This window comes from Podarcis cretensis (assembly GCF_951804945.1).
Source record: "Podarcis cretensis genome assembly, chromosome: 1".
In the NCBI taxonomy this organism is placed as follows: Eukaryota; Metazoa; Chordata; class Lepidosauria; order Squamata; family Lacertidae; genus Podarcis; species Podarcis cretensis.
In genome coordinates, this window is record NC_137170.1 from 70,101,052 (window position 1) to 70,123,777 (window position 22,726).

General features: G+C 42.3%; 1 long non-coding RNA gene across 1 annotated transcript in view; it reads right to left on the reverse strand.

Moving 5' to 3' along the window:
- LOC307211025 overlaps positions 1-20,764 on the reverse strand; it is a 56,635-nt gene extending 35,871 nt beyond the window's left edge. The window contains exon 1 of the long non-coding RNA XR_013836247.1: positions 17,649-20,764. This is a non-coding gene — a long non-coding RNA (uncharacterized lncRNA). The remainder of the gene's footprint in view (positions 1-17,648) is intronic.
- Positions 20,765-22,726: the final 1,962 nt, after the last annotated feature.

Sequence of the window (22,726 nt, forward strand, 5' to 3'; positions counted from 1 at the left end):
AAGCAAGATGAGCACCGCAACCCCAGTCTTGTCTGCGACTGGACTTAACTGTCAGGGGTCCTTTAAGGGACCACACTAAGCCCTACCATTTGACAAGGATTATTATTTGTTTCCTGAGTCATTTACGGTATATAACACACTGGTCTAAATATTCCTGGAATCATGTGACTGGAAAGCCATGATGTGTGGATGGGCCCATTTTGAAGAGGGTGGAATAATATTTGCTTTGCATAGACAAATACATTTTGGCAGATGTCAACTGAACTAATGTTAATAATGTGCAGAAAAAGAAAAAAAAGAAAAAGCCAATGCAGAACAGGCTACTGTCTGTCAAAAGTGATACTAATGAAGTTGTAGACTAGTGATTCCAGATAAGCAGATAGAAGCAGTTTCCAATTGTCTAGCAACCAAAGGAGAGGCTTCCAACTAACAAGAGGCAGAAATTGGCCATTGAGCTCTTGCTCCAGTTGCTAGGCAATTGCGAAGGGTATCATTCTTCTGTACTTCACTGGAATTGAAACAATGGCCAGCCAGGGAATGAAGTGGAGTAAAAAATGATTATATGGATTTGCGGTGGATGCAAAACAAACACCCTGCAGTTGGTCATATGGTAACCCATAAAAGTTCTCTTGCCAGGGTGCTTATTTTGTGAGCTAGTCTTGCTGGTGAACACATCCTCCTTCAGCTTCAGTCCCACTGTAAAAAATATTTAGGATGATTTATGTTCAGCAATTTTGGAACACTGGAAGCTGCTTGATACTGAGCAAGTCCATTGGTCAGCTTAGCCCAGAACTGCCTACACTGACTGGCAGTAGCTCTCCGGAGATTCAGACCAGAGCCCTACGTGAAGTTGCCCATACAGGGAGTGAACCTGAGACTTTCTGTGGTCAAAGCATGTCCTCTCCATGCTTTGGAGCTGAGCTACAGCCACTTCCTATGTTTACAATTCATGTGTCGTACAGTGCCAGCCTGGGCATGTCTACTCAGAAGTAAGTACCATTGAATCATATGGAGTTTCCTCCTAGGCAAATGTGTATAGGATTGCAGCCTTAAAGTTAACTGAAGAAAAAAACTATTTAGCCTAGATTTTATATATATTTATATATTTATACTGTTGCAGTGCTGGCTAAGCTAAAATCACATAGTCCCAGTTTGCAGCAATTTGTCAAATGTGATGCACTGAAAAGAAGCCTGCAAATGGGAATTGTCAACATTTCTTGAACTTCAGCACTGAATGCCTCAACATGCCAGGCTGAGAGTATTGCTTTAATATATTAAAGGATTGGGAGGGGGATGCGGTATAATGAAAAATTCTTGTTGCCCTTGTAATCTTTTTTCCTTCTTTTACACAAGTATATAGCTGTTCCAGATAAAGATCAATGACAGGAGCTGAAGATTTATTTATTTATTTATTTACTGCTTTAGATTTTAAAAGTCCCTGAATTGCAGAAATCAAGTCATCCCTACTCTATCCTTTAAACGAACAAAAAAGCATTCAAAAATAAGATGGTTAACCCTAACCTGTGCAATAAAATAAACTGATGTGAGTAAACACTGAATTTTTGCTACTCATTACTAGAGACTATGATCTGATTTATTTATTTTTTAAAAATGTACTGGGATTTGTACTGGGCAGTACCGGAATTTGAGAATACAGTGCCTTGGTTTTGTTATTTTATTTCTGGGTTTATGTTACCTGTGGTTCTCCATGTATCCTCTTTTGTGTATTGTCCATCCACATGCTTTATATATATTCTTTGATAATTTTCTTGTAACCTTGAGGGTTTAAAAAAGGTAGCCTGAGGATCATACATGAACTTGACCCTCATGCTCATAAGAGGCTGTCTCATGTCTGCCTGTTAAGGGAAGCCTTGTGGGAGACTGATCAAAGAGTCTAACTATGGCATGGTCCAATGGATGACAAAAAGTGAAGAAGGAAGTGTGTGGAATGATCTTCACATTCCCTTTGTGGAACACTTGGCAGACAGCAGGATCAGATCTAGGAGGAGAACACAAAGGTAAGGGCTAGGTCCTGGGAGATGTTCACCAACAGAGAACTCACATTAAGAGTAGGCATCAGCAGGTGGGGATGAAATTAGCTTGGAGAATTGCATTGTGGGATTAGAAGCCAAATAAAGAAGGATGCTGAAGGATTGGCTGTGTGCACACCAACCATGGCTTCCCCCAAAGAATCCTGGAACCACAGTTTACCCCGTGTAAAGCTACAATTCACAGCACCCTTGACAAATTACAGTTCCCGGGATTCTTTGTGGAAAGCCAAGTGTGTATTCAGTGTGTATGTAGCCTGGGGAAAGAAACCAAGGGACAGGAGATGGATAAAAGATGTGGTGGAGGAAACAAGCAGGAGAGTCCAGGGGAGAGCTAGGACTTCTAAAACTTGAAAAAGCTGTGCTGGGAGACCTTTGGTTCTCTGTATGTATAACAAGCTGGAGGTCAATGAACCTGAGAATGCAGGAACATATTGCAGCTCTGATATCACCATTTTAACACCAGCATTTAATTATCTACTATGCGGTCCTGATTTTTAGTTTTAGGGTTGTTTTTGTTATTGATCATTGCCTACCTTATTTTTATTATTATTTTTAAAAGAGACTCTGTAAAGACAGGCCTGCTGTGCTATGCCTAATAAAGGATTGACTTTAATAAGACAGGCCTGCTCAAAGTGTGATCCACCACCTACACATTAAGACCTAGTAAAAAAAGGGGGTGGGTAAAGGACCCCCTAAGTTAAGTTCAGTCAAAGGCAACTATGGGGCACAGCACTCATCTCGCTTCAGGCCGAGGGAGCCAGCATTTGTCCACAGACAGAGGACCCTACTCTATACTTGCAGTCCGGCCTAGCAAAAAGAAGAGAAGGTTTATGGAGTTCATGGGGAGCCACCAGGCTGCATTTCCTTGGTGGATAACAAGAGAGGCAGGAATGGAGGGGTTAAATGAGACAATGGTAGTCATCTGCCTGAAACCGGAAAACATCCTTATGCAAACTACTGGAAATCTGCTGAATTAAATGCAAAGATGACATGAAATGATACCTAATGCTTTTAAAATGATGACACAGCAACAGTGGAGGCCCTCAGAAGGTGATGAGTGGCATCATGGGTCTCCATCATCAACTCCGTCTCAGAAACTAGTTCAGGGATTTAGATGGAAAATCCAAATAAGCTGAATTCAAGCCTAATTGAGGTTATCTCATGGTGCATTAGTCACTCTAGAAATGCAAGTTATTTATTGAAAGGCATAACTTATTGTTGTAACTGTATTCAGTAGGCATAGATAAGAATCAGAAGTGTCAGCATTGGATTTATCTAAATCCTCTTTGATTCATGCAGTTCTTTATGCTATTGATTTATGGCATAGGGCGAGGATATGACTTCTGCAATGTTCTTTTCTAAGGAATCAGTTATCTATAACACATTTCAAAAACTCTGATTTGGGTTGGGGGGGCAGACACCCTGGAGTTCCCTTTTATGAAGTATTTCATCCAGTGAGATATTTTTAATGTACTGGAAACATCCTCCCTGTTGATAGTGGACATGCAAGGTTATAACGTTACGTCAAAATCAACACCTGCTCAACTTATTAATCCTGCAAAAAAATACTTTGACATAGCCTCTGATGGGTATCTTCAAGTATAACTAGGAATATGCTCAAGTTCACATGGAATGATTCCCTTTGCAAATATACTATTGTGCCTCCTTTGCTCTTTCCTCATGATTCATCCACAGGGCATCACTAAAATAGGCCCCTTTAACCTCTTACTTGATACATTGCTCAGGCCCTGACTACTATGCTGTTAACCATATTTGTCTTTCTCCAACTGTTGCCTTATGGTAAAAATGTAGCCAAATAATTCTACTACACTAAAGGTCCCACTGGAAGTGAGGGATGAATCTCAGATACTCAGATCACTATCATTTTTCATTCTGAAATCTCGTCTGTGATCTTGTCCATAGCAAATTGTCGCACTCTGCAAATAAGAACCTATTACAAAGAGCTCATATATTCCCCCCCCCCCAGTGTACTCCCCCTACCAAAAGACTAAAGCTCTATTTGCACATTTACTCTCAGGTAGGGGATTCATGTAGCAGCCATGCTTCCTGCCCCACCTCTAATGTTGTGTCCCTGGTGCCACGCTGCCTCTGACCTCTACACATTGAACATGGAGGTCTGAAAAGGGAAACCTTTGTGCAATCAGCTACGGCACCTAGGGCGGCCCACAGCTGATGACTAGACACATGCAGTCAGGCACATGGCTATATGTGAATGCCTGGGAAGAAATAATCTTGCTTAATAATAATAATAATTTATTATTTATACCCCGCCCATCTGGCTGGGTTTCCCCAGCCACTCTGGGCGGCTTCCAAAAGAATATTAAAATACTGTGATACATCAAACATTAAAAGCTTCCCTAAACAGGGCTGCCTTCAGATGTCTTCTAAAAGTCTGGTAGTTGTTGTTCTCTTTGACATCTGGTAGGAGGGCATTCCACAGGGAGGCCCTCTGCCTGGTTCCCTGTAACTTGGCTTCTCGCAGTGAGGGAACCGCCAGAAGGCCCTTGGTGCTGGACCTCAGTGTCCGGGTAGAACGATGGGGGTGGAGACGCTCCTTCAGGTATGCTGGACCAAGGCCGTTTAGGGCTTTAAAGGTCAGCACCAACACTTTGAATTGTGCTTGGAAACATACTGGGAGCCAATGTAGGTCTTTCAAGACCGGTGTTATATGGTCTCGGCGGCCGCTCCCAGTCACCAGTCTGGCTGCTGCGTTCTGGATTAGTTGTAGTTTCCGGGTCACCTTCAAAGGTAGCCCCACATAGAGCGCATTGCAGTAGTCCAAGCGGGAGATAACCAGAGCATGCACCACTCTGGTGAGGCAGTCCGCAGGCAGATAGGGTCTCAGCCTGCGTACCAGATGGAGCTGGTACACAGCTGCCCTGGACACGGATTTAACCTGTGCCTCCATGGACAGCTGTGAGTCCAAAATGACTCCCAGGCTTCGCACCTGGTCCTTCAGGGGCACAGTTACCCCATTCAGGACCAGGGAATCCTCCACACCTGCCCGCCTCCTGTCCCCCAGAAACAGTACTTCTGTCTTGTCAGGATTCAATCTCAATCTGTTAGCCGCCATCCATCCTCCAACCACCTCCAGGCACTCACACAGGACCTTCACCGCCTTCACTGGTTCTGATTTGAAAGAGAGGTAGAGCTGGGTATCATCCGCATACTGATGAACACCCAGCCCAAACCTCCTGATGATCTCTCCCAGCGGCTGCATGTAGATGTTGAAAAGCATGGGGGAGAGGACAGAACCCTGAGGCACCCCACAAGTGAGAGCCCAGGGGTCTGAACACTCATCCCCCACACCACTTTCTGAACACGGCCCAGGAGGAAGGAGCGGAACCACTGTATGACAGTGCCCCCAGCTCCCAGGCCCTCAAGACGGTCCAGAAGGATGTTATGGTCGATGGTATCAAACGCCACTGAGAGATCCAGCAGAACTAGGAAACAGTTCTCACCTTTGTCCCTAGCCCGCCGGAAATCATGAACCAGTGCGAATCAAGGCAGTTTCAGTCCCGTGGTGAGGCCTGAATCCCGACTGGAAGGGATCCAAATGGTCCGCTTCTTCCAGGCGTGCCTGGAGTTGTTCAGCAACCACTCGCTCAATCACCTTTCCCAAGAATGGAAGATTTGAGACTGGGCGACAGTTGGCCATCGTGGCCGCATCTAAAGATGGTTTTTTAAGAAGCGGTTTAATAACCGCCTCTTTCAGCGGGTCTGGGAAGGCTTCCTCACGGAGGGAAGCATTCACCACTCCACGAAGCCCATCGCCCAGCCCTTCCCGGCTAGCTTTTATAAGCCAGGATGGGCAAGGATCAAGGAGACAGGTGGTTGGTTTCACTCATCCAAGCAGCCTGTCCACATCCTCGGAGGTAACAGATTGGAATTGATCCCATGCAATTTGACTAGACAGGACTCTAGCACTCTCCCGCCCCGGCCCTGCTCCCACGGTGGAGTCTACCTCTTCCCGAATCTGAGCGACTTTATCTGCAAAAAAACTTTGCAAAATCATTGCAGGAGATCATGTGGCCCGTACTGGGCCACGATGTAGCAGGTGGTTCCGCTAAATTGCGGAACACCTGAAAAAGTCTCCTGCTGCTGTTTTCTGCAGATGCAATAGAGGCGGTGAAGAAAGTCTTCTTCGCCGTCGCTACCGCCACTTGGTAGGCTCGACATTGAGCTCTAACCTGTGTCCGGTCAGCTTCAGAATGGGTCATCCGCCCCTGGCGCTCTAGCCGTCTCAGCGATTGTTTCATTGCCCTCAGATCCGTGGAAAACCACGGGGCTGTCCGGGCTCCATGCAATCGGAGAGGGCGCTTCTGAGTTGAACCTTTATTTTATTTATTTTTCATGTACAACGGAATCCACACATAGTTGAATATAAAGGGATAACTGTCTGTAAATCATCTTGTCTTTCCACCGAGAGCTGCTACAAGGCATCAGCATGAGGGCTGCAGGTGGCATAAGTACTTGTCATATCACATTGTGTCAAAACAAAGACAGTTCTAGGAGTAAGCTTTCTCTGTCTTTTTATACATGCTAAGAGGATTGGAAATTCGTGAGATCTAATTGGATACACAGTGGACCTTCCACTTCATACCATTGGACCATAGCTGAGGCCTGATGAGGGGAAAGAGTTCCATCCAAATGTGGTTGGTTGGTTGGTTGGTTGGTTGGTTGGTTGGTGAGAGACCTTGTTTGGGAATAAAAGGCAAGCCGCAAAGAGTCAGAGAAGATGGTGTGTGAAGAGGAGGACAGAGGGAGAAGAGATAGAAGCTGCAGCCAGGCAGACATCAAGGCTTAGGAAGCCTGAGAAAAGCCAAGAACTGAAATCACTGGCTGGAGCTGAGGAGGTCTCTGGGGGAGAGCATGTGTCTCAAAGGGCAGCCTTCAAGAGAGCTCTGCAGCCAAAAGCCAGCAGGTTTGCTGAGTGCCTGAGGCAGGGGAGGTTGCTCAACCAGGGTGAAGACTACAACAGAAGTCCTGAGAGATGCCTGAGAGACTCCACAGGGAAAAGGTTGAGGACCTGAGTGAAGACTGCAAGTATAGCCCTTAGGACTTACAGAAGTTGAGAGTAGCTTAGGGAAATTGGAACAGAATAAGGGGAAGAACCGAACCTCTTATAATTCTCAAAGAAATGGTAAACTTACAGTGTAACCATTCCGAGTAACTCAATGAAGTTCCACTTATAGCAACCATAGTAGTGAACATAGCCAGCACTTTATAATAGTTGTCAGCTAAAATGAAATATAATTTACTTTTTTCATTTTAATGTGGCGTCCGTGCTGCTTTGTCCCACATTTATCAACAGCTGCTGGTGGTGAAATTGAGGTATTTATTTGACACAGTATACATGGTGGTAGCATTAAAGGGGTTAGAAATATAAGTAAGAGATTATAGCTTAAGCAAAGACTGTGTGATATACTCCCTCCATAACAAATAAATCAATAAGTAGTGAAGGGTGGCAACTTGGTGGGATCCATTCCTCCAGAGTGAGGAAATGCAATCAATAGTAAACTCTTACAGTGACCATGATTGGAAAGCGCCTGTCTTGGAAGTCAAATAGTCTCCAAATCAACCAGAAAGAGTTTGAGAAAGAAAAATAAGAAGGATGACATGTGCTGGGAGTCTCTGGTTTGGGTACCAGGTGTTAAGATATTGTGAATGAGAAGTCAGAATCACAAACCTAGAGGCTCTTATCAATGAAGGCAAAAGTAACAATGAAGGCCAATTCAGTGGCACCGCAGTGTGTGACTGAGCCAATATCACCCTTTTTTTTAATTTATATGTCTTTTTTTGGTGAATGGAGATTTTCCTCCCTGGAATAAGCACACATCCTTAAGACTTTGTGATGCCTGCAGTCCATGAGCACTCTCCTAGGTTCTAAGCAACCTGTGACTTGCCATCTGGAAATCTCCCCTGTACTATAGGATATCTGGCACTCCCCATTTACGGCCTACTACTTACTATCCCCTGCTCCTGAATGTTTCCTTTGGGAACTCTCTCATACCTCATAGCCATTCAGCTGGAAGAGGACACACAGCTGCCATGTGCTGGTAACACACACATGTTGTTCTTTTGGATTCAAAGACACTAAGCATGCCTTTGAGTGAAGATCACAAATTTTATTAGCTATGCAGCAATTATTTATGCATAAAATGTACATACTTAGTCAATAAGGCAAACTGCTTAGCATTTAAGCTGATTATAGCATAACCCTTCCCACATGGTTTTCGTTTTTATGATCTATCTGCTGTCAGAGATTAGACACGGCAGTGAACAATCACGCTTGGAGAAGGATCTTCTCTATCTCCATCTCAAGATCTGGCTTGGGAGCCCTATCTGTGTTGGAGCATTTGTCTGCCTCCAACAGCCATATGCCTGTGGTCAGCTAGGGGAGTACCAATGGCTCCAGATCAGACCATTCCCAGGTACATCAAAGGGCTGGCAAACTGTCCACACTCACTTCTCGTGTGTAACTACAAGTTACTGTCATTCCCATGGCTTTGAACCTGTGAAACCATGAGTGAACCATGAGAACTGGCAATCAGCCCAGATTAGCCTCATGCATTTCTAATGCAAGCTACATCAATGTCTTTATCCCTTTGACACACCAGCTCATATTCCATGACATAACCATTATATGACATAACCATAACCTTGGCTGACTTAGCAGATTCAAGCTCCTACACCAACCCTAAATAAGGCATCAAGGAGATAACCTATCTCCTCACAATCACAATACTTTTCAAGGTATTTCTAACACATCCCATTAGTCATTGGCTGATCTGTGATTTGATGGACTATCCTTAAACATTCCATGAAACATTGAACTGTCAAGTAGACCGGTAGTAGAATGCTGACAAAATAGGAAGTTTCTGTGCACGCAGTAAAACGTAAATATAGCCAAGGAAAATGTTCTCACACAGCCTATAGAGAGGACTTGCTGTGCTCTGTTGGTAGGAACTGGTTGGAATATAGGTGTCCCCAGGCTACAGAGTGTGGATGCTGACGAAAATGAAATGTAGTGTGTTTCAGTAGGGAAAGTAATGAGGTAGAGCGTGGCTGAAATAAATTCACAACTTCTTTGACTGATCCCTTTAATAAAAGAGATGCAATCCAATGTCATAAAAGAAGCTGCAAAAAACGAGAAAAATAATGGAGATTGAGAAATGACATTGAGGTTCAATAGTAGCAACTAATTTTGTCAGATTTGATGACAGAGTTCATGGAGGGGGTTCGGTAAGAAAGTGAGATCTAAAAAAGTAAACCCAGCAAGCATTTACTTTGCCAAAGCCTGAGGCAACAAACATTTTGTTTCTATGTTAACATTACTTTTTATAAAGTTCACTGATGTAGAAAAACATACACTGGAAAAACCTGAAGATACGTTTTTCTCCTAACCCTCTCACCTCTGTATTTTTCAAAACTTTCAGACCACTGTATCTCTTACGTCCATATTTATACATTTTTAAAAAGATGTCCACAGCTTGATGGAGTCTTGAGTTTGACCTTCCTAAAATCACCAAGCTGATATTGTGATTAATGAGCCAATTATTTTCTTCTGAGACACAGTACAAAACAAATAGCCTATCCCTTTTCCATTTACTGTTTAAAAAAGAAAAAGAAAAAGCATTCTGGTTATATTGGTGCTTCTACCCTTAAGTTAATGATGAATTTCTTTTGAGTTATTTATTCCTGAAAATTAATAGGACACAAGCAGGGCAATTTTCAAATGCAGGGTTGTATATATTCTTGGTGTAAACAACAAAGTAAACATTGCTAGTGCCTGAGCAGCAATGCTGGGAGAAAGTGGTAATTAAGGCTGTAAATACATACAGAAATAGATGTGCAGTCAAGCACTTGTGGGGATGAATATCACTCACATTACTATGTAACTAGCAAGCTTTATTTCCTTCATATGCATAGAGGTTTTTTGTGGTTTCTTCCAGGCTGGAGAATCGATCTGTATATTTTGTTGCTGTGAGACTTAAGAATATGTATGCATTTATGACTTTACTTACAATATTTGTCAGCTAGTAAGGTTGCCAATTTGTAGCTGTCCTTTTAAGAACAGTTTGATTTGCAGATATTGACTTGAATCCACACTTGTGGAAAGGTTGCATTTGCCAGTTCCCTGTTTTTTTTCCAAAAATCTGCTTGAGAGAGATGGGTGACCTACTGGAGCATCCTGGATGGCTGAAAATTAATCACACACACCCCTTCCACAGTGGGATTCTCTGCTGGATCAAAAATCACCTATGGATAGTTTTGATCTAATCCATTAACTAGCAGTTACTTTCCATTCTGTGAAAAGAGTTGCCTGCTGAATTTTGCCAGTTCGAGCTGTTGGTTGGTTGGCAACATAACTTAAGGAAGACACAACCATTTCAAAAAAATCTTTTCAAAATTCTCAGTAAAGTTATTTTAGTTGATTAACTAGACATGATAGAGGCCTAAGTTGTTCTGTGAAGATGTAAATTTGAGAGGAGTGTGGAAGTGGTGCCCTGCCATGTTTACCCTTCAATTACCCTCCCTCCAATTATGTTTCTCCTGGCCAGGCTGACTGCTGGTTTTGGAGCCTAGCTGGGGAGAAAGCTGGGGGGTGGGGGTGGGGAGTGGTTTCAGAAAGGAAGGCACAGGTGAAGGAAGCGTTCTGCATCTTCTCCCCTTCCCTCTCCTCTGGTGTACAGCATGTCACACGAGCTCTGACAGAAAGGCTTACTGCTTTCTCATGGACCTATGCTGCATTGCAGAAAATGTGCAAGGAATATTTTCTTATGACACTTTGAGGGTGGGAGGAAAGATCCTCTGTTTTCCAAGACCGCGCTAAGTCAACAAATACTTTGAAATGACAGAATGAAAAACTCATCTCAAGGGAGAGATAAATTAATTGCAATGTTGCAAGTAAGGTTCAGGTCATATTTTATGGTCACACAAGAACTGCCTAGCCAATTTAAGATCCTGTGAGAATGTAAGAATCGCCTAGCTAGGTCCAGTGCTTTTTTCTGGGGGTATGCAGGGGTACACATATCCCTAAACATTTTGTGAATCTAAGTTTGACCTCACTAAGGGGCAGCATTTCAATATGAGTAGGAAAATGAGAGTACCCCTAAACATTTTTTTTTGGGGGGGAAGCACTGGCTAGGTCAAACCAAAGATCTATCTAGACTAGAATTCTGACTCCAGGGGCCAGCCAAATGTCACAGGAATGTTAAGAAGCAAGATTCAGTTATTCCTGCTGTTCTCCTTTTCTCAATGCCAGCTACTGACAATCTGAGATACATAGCCCCTATGTATGGAGGTTCCACTCCTAGCTGCCTCCATTAATAGCCATGGATAGCAGTTGTCTGCAAACTTAGATGATCTGCTGTAGACAATTACAGTGGTGGTCATGAATCACATACACTATTTTTGTGATAAGATTGCCCAGATCCTATTTAACATTTCTGTAATCTTACAGAGCTAAATATCTCCTAGTCAACACCTTGGGCTTTGAGAGAACTAACCCACCACAGAGGTCAAAGCTTTCTTGATGCTCATACACTGCCTCAATAAATCTGCATGGATCCAATGTATGTTCATTAGGAAAGTAAGAAGGCATCATATTCTGTTCTGCCCTGTATTCATTGCAAGCAGCACTGCTTCTTTCTGCTGCAGCTCATCTCCTGCTCAAAACTATGTTATTCATCACTCTGTCTGCTGTGGTGAAATGTCATAACTCGTGTAATTACCATAAATTATGTTGCCATTACATTATTCCTCTCCATTAATTTCAGTGCAAAGGAAACACAATGCAAATAGGGTAGGGGTATTATAAGTTACATATCATTTGCAGACTGGAAGCAACAGCAACAGTGAATATTGATAGTATTTCCTGGATTGATTTCTGTTCGGGACATGGGGCCAGTAAGCAAACATTGGCTATTCCCACTTTGATTTCCATTTTTCTCTGGATTCACTGATGTCCCCAATATGTGTGCTCTTCTATTCCCTGTGCCTTTTACCAGCAAATGGCAACCATGGCAACCAGAAATCACCCTATAACTGGCCCCGGTGCACAGTGGGCCATAGATCTTGACAGTACAGATAAACTAACAAGGACCAGCATACTGAACTGCCTTTGATAAACAACACTCATTTCTTTCTAGCAAAAGTCATTTCTACTCCTAGCAGTAAAACACAGATCTTAAATCCCATTGCTAGTTAACAATTCAGCATTTCTTTATTGGGATAGAGATATAAATCAGCTAGGGTTGCTTATTCATTTGACTAACACACATACACTTTTTGCACACAATAATATCAATACTACATATATCAGAAACGCCTACAGAATTCTATTTGTAACAGAAAACCTTATCTGCCTTGCAAAAAAAAAAAAAAAAGACTGAATACTTTGGAATGGGTTGCTAACTATTGATGTTGGTTGTGGGGATTTTCATACCCTCTAACATATATTTGTTATGGAAGCAGGCTAATCCTATGTGTGTTTAATCAGAGCACTGTCTTCAGAAACAGGATAACCATAACCATAACCATAACAGTTTTCTTTAGTTATGAATATTGAAGAGAACAATTAAGTTCACAATGAGCCCAATTGTATTTCTTATGGAAAAGCTGCAACTAAAATACATTCAGCAACTTTGATATCTGGTTTGGGGTGATTGGGCTGGGTGGATGGAAGGGAAGCAGAGTATGGGCATTTCTTTGTCTAACTGCATGCATTTAGAGTCAAGATGTAGAAACATCTCCACTCAGGCTGCAATCTTATACAACAGAACAGCCAACAGTCAGGATTACGGGTGCCAAATCCCTTTTACTTCCACCACGAAAGCCTCTGGACCTGGCAGGCTTAGTCCACTATGGAGCGGCTTATGTGCCTAAACATTTCACCAGCTTTTGCCAAAAGGGGAGAAAGAGCCATTTTTAGATTCTCCATAACAGTGAACAGGGAAAACAGCGCTTCATTTTAGTCAGAGCAGCCTGGAACCAGAACCACAGATTGATGTGGCACAGAAGAGTCAGGAACAGATCTGATTTTTAAAAATAAAGTACATATACAAAGCAAATATTGGGGCCTGTGTACACTCGTACCCTACATGGGATTTCCCATTGCATATGGCTAAATTTTAATTTTATACATGTCCTATTGAACATGTCCTTATGCACGTCTCATTGCATGTCCTTTGGAGTATAGGATCAAGTTGCTTAGCAGTACTATTAGGTACACATATAAGGCAGTAAGTCTCACTGAAATGAATGGATATCTGAGTAAACAAGCTTCATTTCCGGCTGTCAGTCACAAGCAACATTTGCTTTAGACCCACCATTTGCTATAGCTTCCTACAGCTCTAAGTAGTTGTTCAAGGCTGCAAATGGCTAGAGAATTGGAATGACACTCTCCTGCCCCATTCCCCAGTGATGTGCCTTCCTACATTGTACCTTCCCACATTGGACCATTACAATTCTATGGTGGCCTATGCATGCCAAGCTCAAGAAACATAGATCCCAAATGTGCAGTTTGTACACTCTAAATTTGAGGACAGAAGACACAGATGGGCTCTACACATATGTGCAAAAGCCGACTATGCAAATATGACCACTCAACAGATGAACATCACCAGTGGGGTGGATGAGCATGATCCTGATCCCTTCACCACATGTAGCCTAGAATTCTTGTATGGCATTTCATTGCTCCAAAAATGTAACATAAATAACACACTTGGTCAAGTTCCTACTATTACCTCAATACTACTAAATACCAGCAACAACCAAAAATGTTCCTTTTAAGCTTTAGTGAGATATGTCTAAGAACAGCAGCTCTTCAGACACCATAATAGGATGTGATCATCAAACAGTCCTTATTACTTGTTGTCTGCTGGCTAGTGGCATTTCCAGCAATTTAGTTCAATTTATGGATGATGTCTTAGTGTGGGTTCCCCTTGGATATGCATTATGAGAAGAAGAAAAAACATGTGTCTGTTTCTGGCTGATGGAGCAACAGGCTGGGAAATATTAAGAAGATTCTCTGAAGCTTTTAGGTGGTAATTGCATTTTTTGATTTTTCATGCCTGATAGGTCAATGCACAATTCTTGGAACAGTGCTTTGTGAACAGAATTTATATTTTACTGGAAGAATCTATTTGTCTGGGTTTTGATGGCTTCTCTGGCAGTCAGGGAGCTCCATTCTAGTATTAAAGGCAAACTTTTTTCCCCTCTAAGCAAGCTTTGTGATGCTCTTTGCAGACTCTTGGTTAATGAGGAAACTGTCCTCAAAATGATCACACAAAAGCATTGCATGAAAGCAGCACATCTAGTTCCAATAGGGCCTCTTGGCTTAAACAGATCCACAGTTGTTTCTGGCCAACTAATGGGCAATATCCAACATTACTCATATTGAGAGTAGACCTCAATGAAATACACCTGTCTACTTTGAATATGTCTTAGTTGGATATTATTCTATGTGTCTTAGAACTATGACCCAGGTGAAGAAGGTTGTAGCACAATGCAAAAAAATAAAAGGTATCCAGAAAAAAATTGGAGAAAGATTGTTTAGTACATTGTTGTAATGAAGTTATGAAACCACTCTTTCCTTTTCTTTTAATGAAAAGCTGTTTTGAGTAGAATTCAGAGTTGTGGGAGAAGGTGGCACTAAGTCTCTCCTCCTCCACTCTCCAAATTCCCTCTCTCAAAACAGTTTTTCATTTTCTGAAAATGGCACATAGTTCAGTTACACACGCTTGCTCCACATAAACAAGCTAAGAACTAGAAATTAGCAGACAGAGGTCTGCCCTGTTCAACTAGGGATTGTGTGAACTCCCCTATGTTTGATTTGGTCCAGCAATTACAAGACAAATCTGTCAGATGCCCTGGAAAAACTACATTTCCCAGGTCACCCTATGCTCAGAGCATTACTCCCCACCGCTATCACCACAGCAACTATTGTTGTAGCAAGGCTGGCAATTGATTTGGTGGGAGAGTTGGGGAGGGAGGGAAGGAAGGAAGACTTCTTCTCTGCCTCAGATTAAAATTTGTAATGCACTGTAAACCCAGCCTTGTATTAAAAGCAAGCGCTACAAATTCATAACGCTGGAATTTATGGACTGCAGCAACTTTTTCAGTTATTTTGTAACCTTAAAATCTATGTAATATTGTCTCCTTGAGATTAAGGATATACAAACAGCCATACTGCATCTTGCTGGGGGGGGGGGGTGTCAGTCTGACTGCCTAGCACTCTGTCTGCAACAAAGACTAGTCAGAGACAAAGTTGCTTGCTTATTTTCTTGCTAGGTTCTTCCTTCCACAAGTGCCTGGCAGAGGGAGTTTCAACAGGACTGAATATCTATGCTGGGGCATCCTTATATCAAACTCCTGCTTGCCACACAGCTGTCCATGACAAGAACCAGTTTCCACCAATGGCTCTAGGAGGTTAGACTGTTAAAAACTGTTGTAACAGCTGCTGAAGCAGACTTTGGGTCAATCCTCTGGTTCTTATTTAACGAGATTCAATAAAGCGGTGTTACAAAGACATAGATGGGACAAAAAGCCATGCTCACAATGGGGTGGGTATAGACTCTATCCAACACAGCACAGACTTAAATGTAATTTTCAGTATAATTCTGTTTTCTGTATGCTACAAGAGGGACCCACTGCTATGTTGGGTAGCCACATGGGGCATCAATTCAGTCAGACATGACTTCTTCCCAGGGGCCCCCAATACACAGGCATCAGGCATCTGTACCCTTTGATCAATCCTGTCAGTTATCCTTTCCCCCTTCCCATATTTTCAACTTTCATCTGTCTCCTGTCAAATTTCAAATAAAAATTCAATGTAACCAGTAGTGAAATACAGTTAAGAGTGTTTCTCTGCCTACATTTTAGATATAAATTGCTCAAAAGCATGTGAGCATGATGCAGTTCCTGTCAGATCACTGAGTTTAATCCTTACACCAGTATTTCTGTCCCTGTAGACAATTGAAGAGCTAATCCAAACATACAGGCTTCAAAGTACACTACCCACCTCAAAATTTATATAAGCAATTGCATACTTGAAGTGCCCTGACATTTAAATCTCTCTGCTCATGCAAAGATACCACATCAAGACATCAGTTTATTTTAGAGAATAAGCCAAGCATAAACGGATGCTGAACAACAACTTTATTGCCAGCAACAATCAAAAACAGGTAAGGATGGACAAATTGCTCTGTTCCACCTTCTTTCATTTTTTTTCAGTCAATTCTCCATATTTCCACATCAAGTTTTTTTTTAAAGTCTAATTAAAAAATCACAACTATTTTAGCATTAATTTCTCCTAAACATACACATTTTAATACACAATTTCCTCTAATATGCAGTTTTGCAAAGCAATTTCCTCTAATGTCATGCATTTTGCATATTATTTTTATTAATAAATGCACATTTATATGCATACTTTATCTTGGTATATACATTTTTGTACACATTACTTGACTGGAGAACTGGGTTGCAAAATTCAGAGAAGTGTGGTTGCACAGGATTAGTGTGAATTAGGCAGGCTCCCCTTTAAATGTGAACTGAGCTTAATTTCTCACCCATCTCTATAAACAACACTTGCATGGCTACAGTTTAAGGTATAGTACATGTAATGGTTCAAACAGAAAACACATTTCATAACTCATGTTAACTTTAAAATAATTCACAGCACAGCTACTAAAAGTTGAATTTGAATCTTGCCCTTGACTCATTCATAGCTAATGGGAGAGCCATGACAGATGAAAAACTGGTCGAGGTAGAACATTGTATGGCAATCCCTTTTGCAAGCAAGAACTCTCACCCTCTGCCTCCTTCCTTAGCTTTCATTTGTATGTACTGGAAAACCACCCATTTAAAAAGAAGAAGCAGCGGCATATTTTCAACTATAGACAGGGTGTGTGTGTGTGACCCCTTCTCACTCCTTACACAGGCAATGTTGTGATACTATCAGAATTTAAAGCTTGGCAAATGAAACATCACAGCCTTGCCAAAATATTGCATCCAAATTTACCTTTCATAATCCTGACTTCTGGAGGGCTTCCCGGGCAGAGGCAAAGGTGAAGAAAATTTAGATTGAAGTTTGTTTTCTTTGGGTTACTTTCCTCCACTAAACAGAGCTCAGGGTGACTCAACTTTTCTGCCTCCCTTTCTCTCTCTCACACACACACCTTTAATTTTATGCAGCAGTCAGCAGTTCAGAGGAGACACACCAGCTGTGTTTACACTATCAAGACAAACCACCAGGACTGGCCCACCACATTTTGCTGGCTAGTAATTGGTCCCAGTTCCCTCAGCAACAATGTAATATGTGTGCATCCAGGTGCCCAATCAACAATCTGGCCTCAGCATTCTGCACAGGTGCAGCTTCCAGCCTTGTCTCAAAGGAAACCCCATGTGGAGCACATTATCATTACTGAGGCTACCAGTGCATGAATCATGGCATAGTTGGTGGACCAATGTAAGTTGATAATGGTGACTCCAACATGGAGGTTACCAGGGCTTCCAGTGACAAAGGTGGATCTAGGAGCACACACACCCACACACCCTCAAATCACATACCTGTTCCTTCAGAGAGAAAATAACCCCGTTTAAAACTGGTGGACTCCCAAATGCTGGCTCTGGCAACTGCTCATCCCACGAGTCTGTGTCTTACCAGGATTCACTCTTGGTTTGTTGGCCTTCATCTAGCGCACCACAGTATCCTAATATAAGGAATATAATGGGGGGGGGGGTTTAAGTGCCATTCAAAGGGCAAAAGGTCAAGCCTTTCCTAATGATGACCATACAATCCTAACCATGTGGTAGTCAGAAGTTAAGTCCTATTGAATTCTCTGTGGATTACTCCCAAGTAAGTGAGGTTAGAAATGCAGTCTAAGTACTTATTTTAAATGCTGTTGCTCATATCCAATTAGGAAAGCCTTCTGTAGGAAGAAAGGCATGGACCTGGGGTTTTGTTTTGGTTCTTTTGCATGCAACTACTGCCTCCTTCACTGCTGCTTAAAACACCTCCAGACAACTTGAGGGATCATCTTCTCTCTTCAGGTTTCTTGCCTTAAACTGTTGTTAGGCCACAACTGTACAAGGCTTAATGAAAGCATCCCAGGAGCTTAAAAGAAATACCCATCGTTTATTTAAGAAAATGTCTTGAAGATAGCCTGCAGGCACTTTCGTACAAAAAAGCAATTACATGGGAGTCATAGGTAAGTCCACTCCAACAGTAAATCAGGCCACTTATCTGAGACCTTAACCATGATCTACACTTGATTGCCGTCCCCCTGACTCCAACAAAATGGCATAAAGAATCATTGCTACTGTGCAGCAAGGAGATCTACTCAGTTGATACAAAATAAATATTTGCTTAGAATAGTATTAGCTTGTTTGCTAGCTGCTTTGCACTAAATCTTTCTGGAATTGCTGGCACTCTTAATTCACTCACCTTATAAATATTACAGCTGTAATATAGGGTGTTTGGCAGAGAGATAAAGCATGTTGAGCAAATCCCACTAGATCTACATTAGTGAGCTGTTTGGGGTGTGAGCCTTTAGTTTGCTGGTAGAGCTTTCCTAAGCTCTACCATCAAACGTTCCCACTTCAAAATGTTTCTTAGCTGCCCGCTGGTGTGCTCAGAAGTCTTGGACTTTTAGAAATAAGACCCTGGGTTCAGACTTTGCTTTATGAGATAACAGGTTTATTTTAGAGTTGCTTGGTTACAACTGCATGTAGACTAGTGTCCTTTCTATCAGCCTTCAGCAGTGCATTGAGTTCTTCAAGATGGCTGCAGAAAGTTTATTGAGAAATAAAAGAAAGAGGGTGGGGAGAAGAGGAGAGCTTTATTGCTTTTTATGCTACCAGAAGGCCATTAAGTCACATTTTCAGTGCTCTACCTGTGTCTCTAGTTGGATTAATAAGCAGCTGCTGTGTGTGGTGGTTGCTGGCTCTGTCTCTATCTCTATCTCTACCATCTCTGTCTCTATCTCTAATAATTCCTTATATGCCAAGATCCAAGTTTGAGGCAAGTACTCTTTGGTGAGAGAACACCAGCACACATTTGAAGTCACAAAATATGCAGCAAACTAAAGCATGGAAACATAGCCTGTTAGAGCTTGAAAATGTGTCCTTCCAAGTTCCTTCCAAAGTTTTTCTCTTTCCCCAGCATAGGAAAAGACCACATACTTGTTAAAAAATTATTTACTTACCAACTTTTCAAAACTCTTGTTTGTGTGCTTTTCCATACAGCAGTCAGAAAAAAGTACACATCCAGTAAAACTTAGCTTAGTTACAGTGGTAAAAGTTCAGATTATTAGTATAGGCACTCAAGAAAGACTGGTGAGAGCTATGCCGCTCTTCACATGTTAGGCTTATCAGGTAGACTGGGGTGAACAATAGGCTTGGTTGCCTATTTCCTTCCAAAGTAAGAGGAAATGACATAGCTAAGCCTGGCAGGGCAGCTAACTCTATGGTATTAACCCCTTCATGTGTTAATTGGATGTAAGCATGCTGGTTATCCCACACAATTCTCTGATTCAAGAAGAGGAAGGGAGTGGGGGAAGCTGGATGTCTTTCCACATAATTCACCTAAAAGCTGATCAGAACATAAGAATAGGTTTTATACCACAAATTCATAGAACTATAGAGTTGGAAAGGAACCAAAGGATCATCTAGTACAACCCACTTCAGACTGTTTTGCCCATCTAGGATTTTCTGCTCTATCTCCAGCTCTCCAGAGTCTCAAGCATGTCACGTGATCCTTTTGATGGGAGGTGGCAGGAGATTGAACCTAGGAAGTTAGGCATGCAATGCATGTGCTGCTACTCTACTACTGAGCTATGCTTCAACTTTTTCCAGAGGCTTCAGCATGCACAGCCCCAGCTGTTCTGTACAATGTTCCATTAGAATGGGATACAGCAGGCCCGGTTGTTTCATAGCTCTGGGAACTCCACCAGCAGATTCAGCTCCCCACATCCAAATTCTAAATCGGCTCTACACCTCTGTCCCTTTTAAAGGGTACTCATCATATATACTCACAAAGCGCATCATATATACTCACAAGGAGTTAAGGGTATATTTGTCACCCATTAATGATATTCACTGCTCCCAGCTCCTTAATACTATATTCAAGAGATTGGAAAAGAGAGTTGCAAGGAGCAAATCTCTGGGATGTTCGGGATAATAGAGATGCCAAGAAAGCTGTGCTTTTAAGTGTTTCTCCCTCTTCAAAACAGAGCAATTGAAAATAATATTCCATAGTGCAGTCTATTGGGCTGCTGCAAAAACTCCATTCCTGATAACAGAGATAAATTAACTCAGAGCCATCCGTACTTCAGAAAGTGCTGCTACTCTACTCAAAGTAAGTGGGAAAGGAGATGAATATGTGCTCAACTCTCACAATGAATCAGTGGGATATAGCATAATTTAAAAAGGGCCCCTTTTAAGATCAAGACTACAATTCACAGCCACTAAAACTTCAGGAAGTCTCTTTTTAGGAAAGAAGAATTTATTTTCTAGGTTGTGAAATGCACAATAAATAACAATAAAGTGAATCATTATGCTTGATTTTCTTAAACCCCATTTGAAGATTTAGCAGCCTCATTAGAGGAGTCTTTTAAGATGGCAGGAGGGTTTTCTTAACAGGCCAGGATGCACTGTAGGGCTGATGAAACAATGGTCCTGAACATATGTCTAAAGCAGCCTTCCTCAATCTGAACCCTTCCTAATGTTTTGTACTGTAATTCCCAGCTGTGCCAGTCAGAATCTAGAATGCACCAGGCTGGGAAACAGCTAGAATTTTTGCCTGGGATTCAGCCATTTTAGAACTTTGTGTTTTGTGCCTTTCAGTTAATTTTGAGCTGCCTGCATTTCTTCTGATGCAAAGATGCGTAAGCAGCAGCATCCCAGTGAAGCATAACACTGCAGTACATTTAGACTTGCTGGCACCCATAAATGTCATATTGCAACAAGTGCCTTGCCTGTTATGTTTGTCAACAGTCACACCTCCTAATTTTTGAGCCTATGTGCAAATCCCTCTTATTCACAGTCATGATCTGATAGATTGGGGCACTCTGACAATCTCAGGTAACATCTTTTACAGCGCTTGGACTGCCAACCAGTGCAAGCTTTGCAAAGGGGAAGCCACCACCTTCATGCCCTGTTGAGCTGTGGGGTGAATCCTAACTACCACAAATAATAAGACTTTCACAATATTGCTGTCATCTGAACAATCCACTCAGGCAACATGGAAAACTGCTTTTGAAAACAAGGGCCGTTTCAAAAGCTACAAAGAGACTTGTGGTACTTTAAAGATGGTAGATGTGTTGGGGTGCCCAAACTTTCTTCAAAGAGGGCCAGATTTGATGAAGTGAACATGTGTGAGGGCCGACCAAACATGTTGAGCTTTTTTTAGGATTTGACCCCAATAAATAAACTGCCACAGGAGCCAGATAAAGCGGGGCTGAATTAGGCCCCCCAAACGGACTTTGGACGTGCCTGGTTACATCATTAGCATTTATAGAATGGAGCCCAGTCTATTTTTAAAAAATTATGGGGACATGATTTAGCTAAGACTGGCAGAAGTGACAGGTCTCTTCACAAACATTTATATTGATATTAGATTGGGAGCTAGTCTGAATGACTGCAACTCAATTCATGATCACCTAGTACTGGCATGAGATGTGCTTGATAGGTTTTTAAAGAATAGCTCCACAGTGACCCATTTATAAGGCAGTAGGATCCATAGGGGCAGCAGATCCAGCCTCCAAGGAATGCATTGCCTGCTATTGCTGCCGTGGTGCCAGGATTTTGGAGGCAGGATCTGGCGCCTCTTCCGCAGCCCCCCCCCCCCCATGCAGCCTCTACAGTGGCCTCTTGGTGAATAGGAGGTGCTGCTGATCTCCTCCCACTCCTGATATTGATATATATTCCCCCCTTGTTCCTGATGTAGATCTTCACTCAACCCTTCTTCCCTAGTGGGAGGGGAGGGGACACCAATTTGTGGTTCACCTCAGTTTCTGAAATGTCTTTGGCTGGCACTGATTGGGAGGAAGTGAGAAGTGAGAGATCTAGGCCAACTCCTGGGCTGGTCTAAATCTCTCGCTGCTTTGGGGGCATCTTGGGGCACCAGGATGGATTTGGACCTGAGCCATTTCCTGCTCCTCCCATAGCTTGTCCCCAACTGCCCCCAAGCAATTGTTGCAGGGCCATGGAAGTTACCACAGCAATCCCTTGGATCTCCCTCTCCAAAACCAGAGCTCTCTGGTTGTCCCAAGAGCTGTGGGGAAATCAATGCTGAGAAGCCAACCACCTAAAAAAAGTATTTGGAAAGGCATGGGGCTTTACCACAAGGAGCAACTTCTTCATTATTACAACCCCCTCATGCAGCTAATGGAAAGTGAACATAATATTTCCTTCTGTCTAATGACTTGATATTTAAAGCCTTGGTAAAACAAAAAAAGGAGTCATGAATTTAAAATGGAGGCGATTTGAATCTTTTTCAAAGGATCTTGTGGAGGGGGGTGGGAATAGGTATGCCTGATGGGAATCCACATGTCTGTTTTTGGTCTTCCTACTTATCGATTCTGTGGAAATGAGAATGCCTGTAGGAGGAAAAGAGAGAGTCTGTTTCAGCGAAGATTCCCAGATGC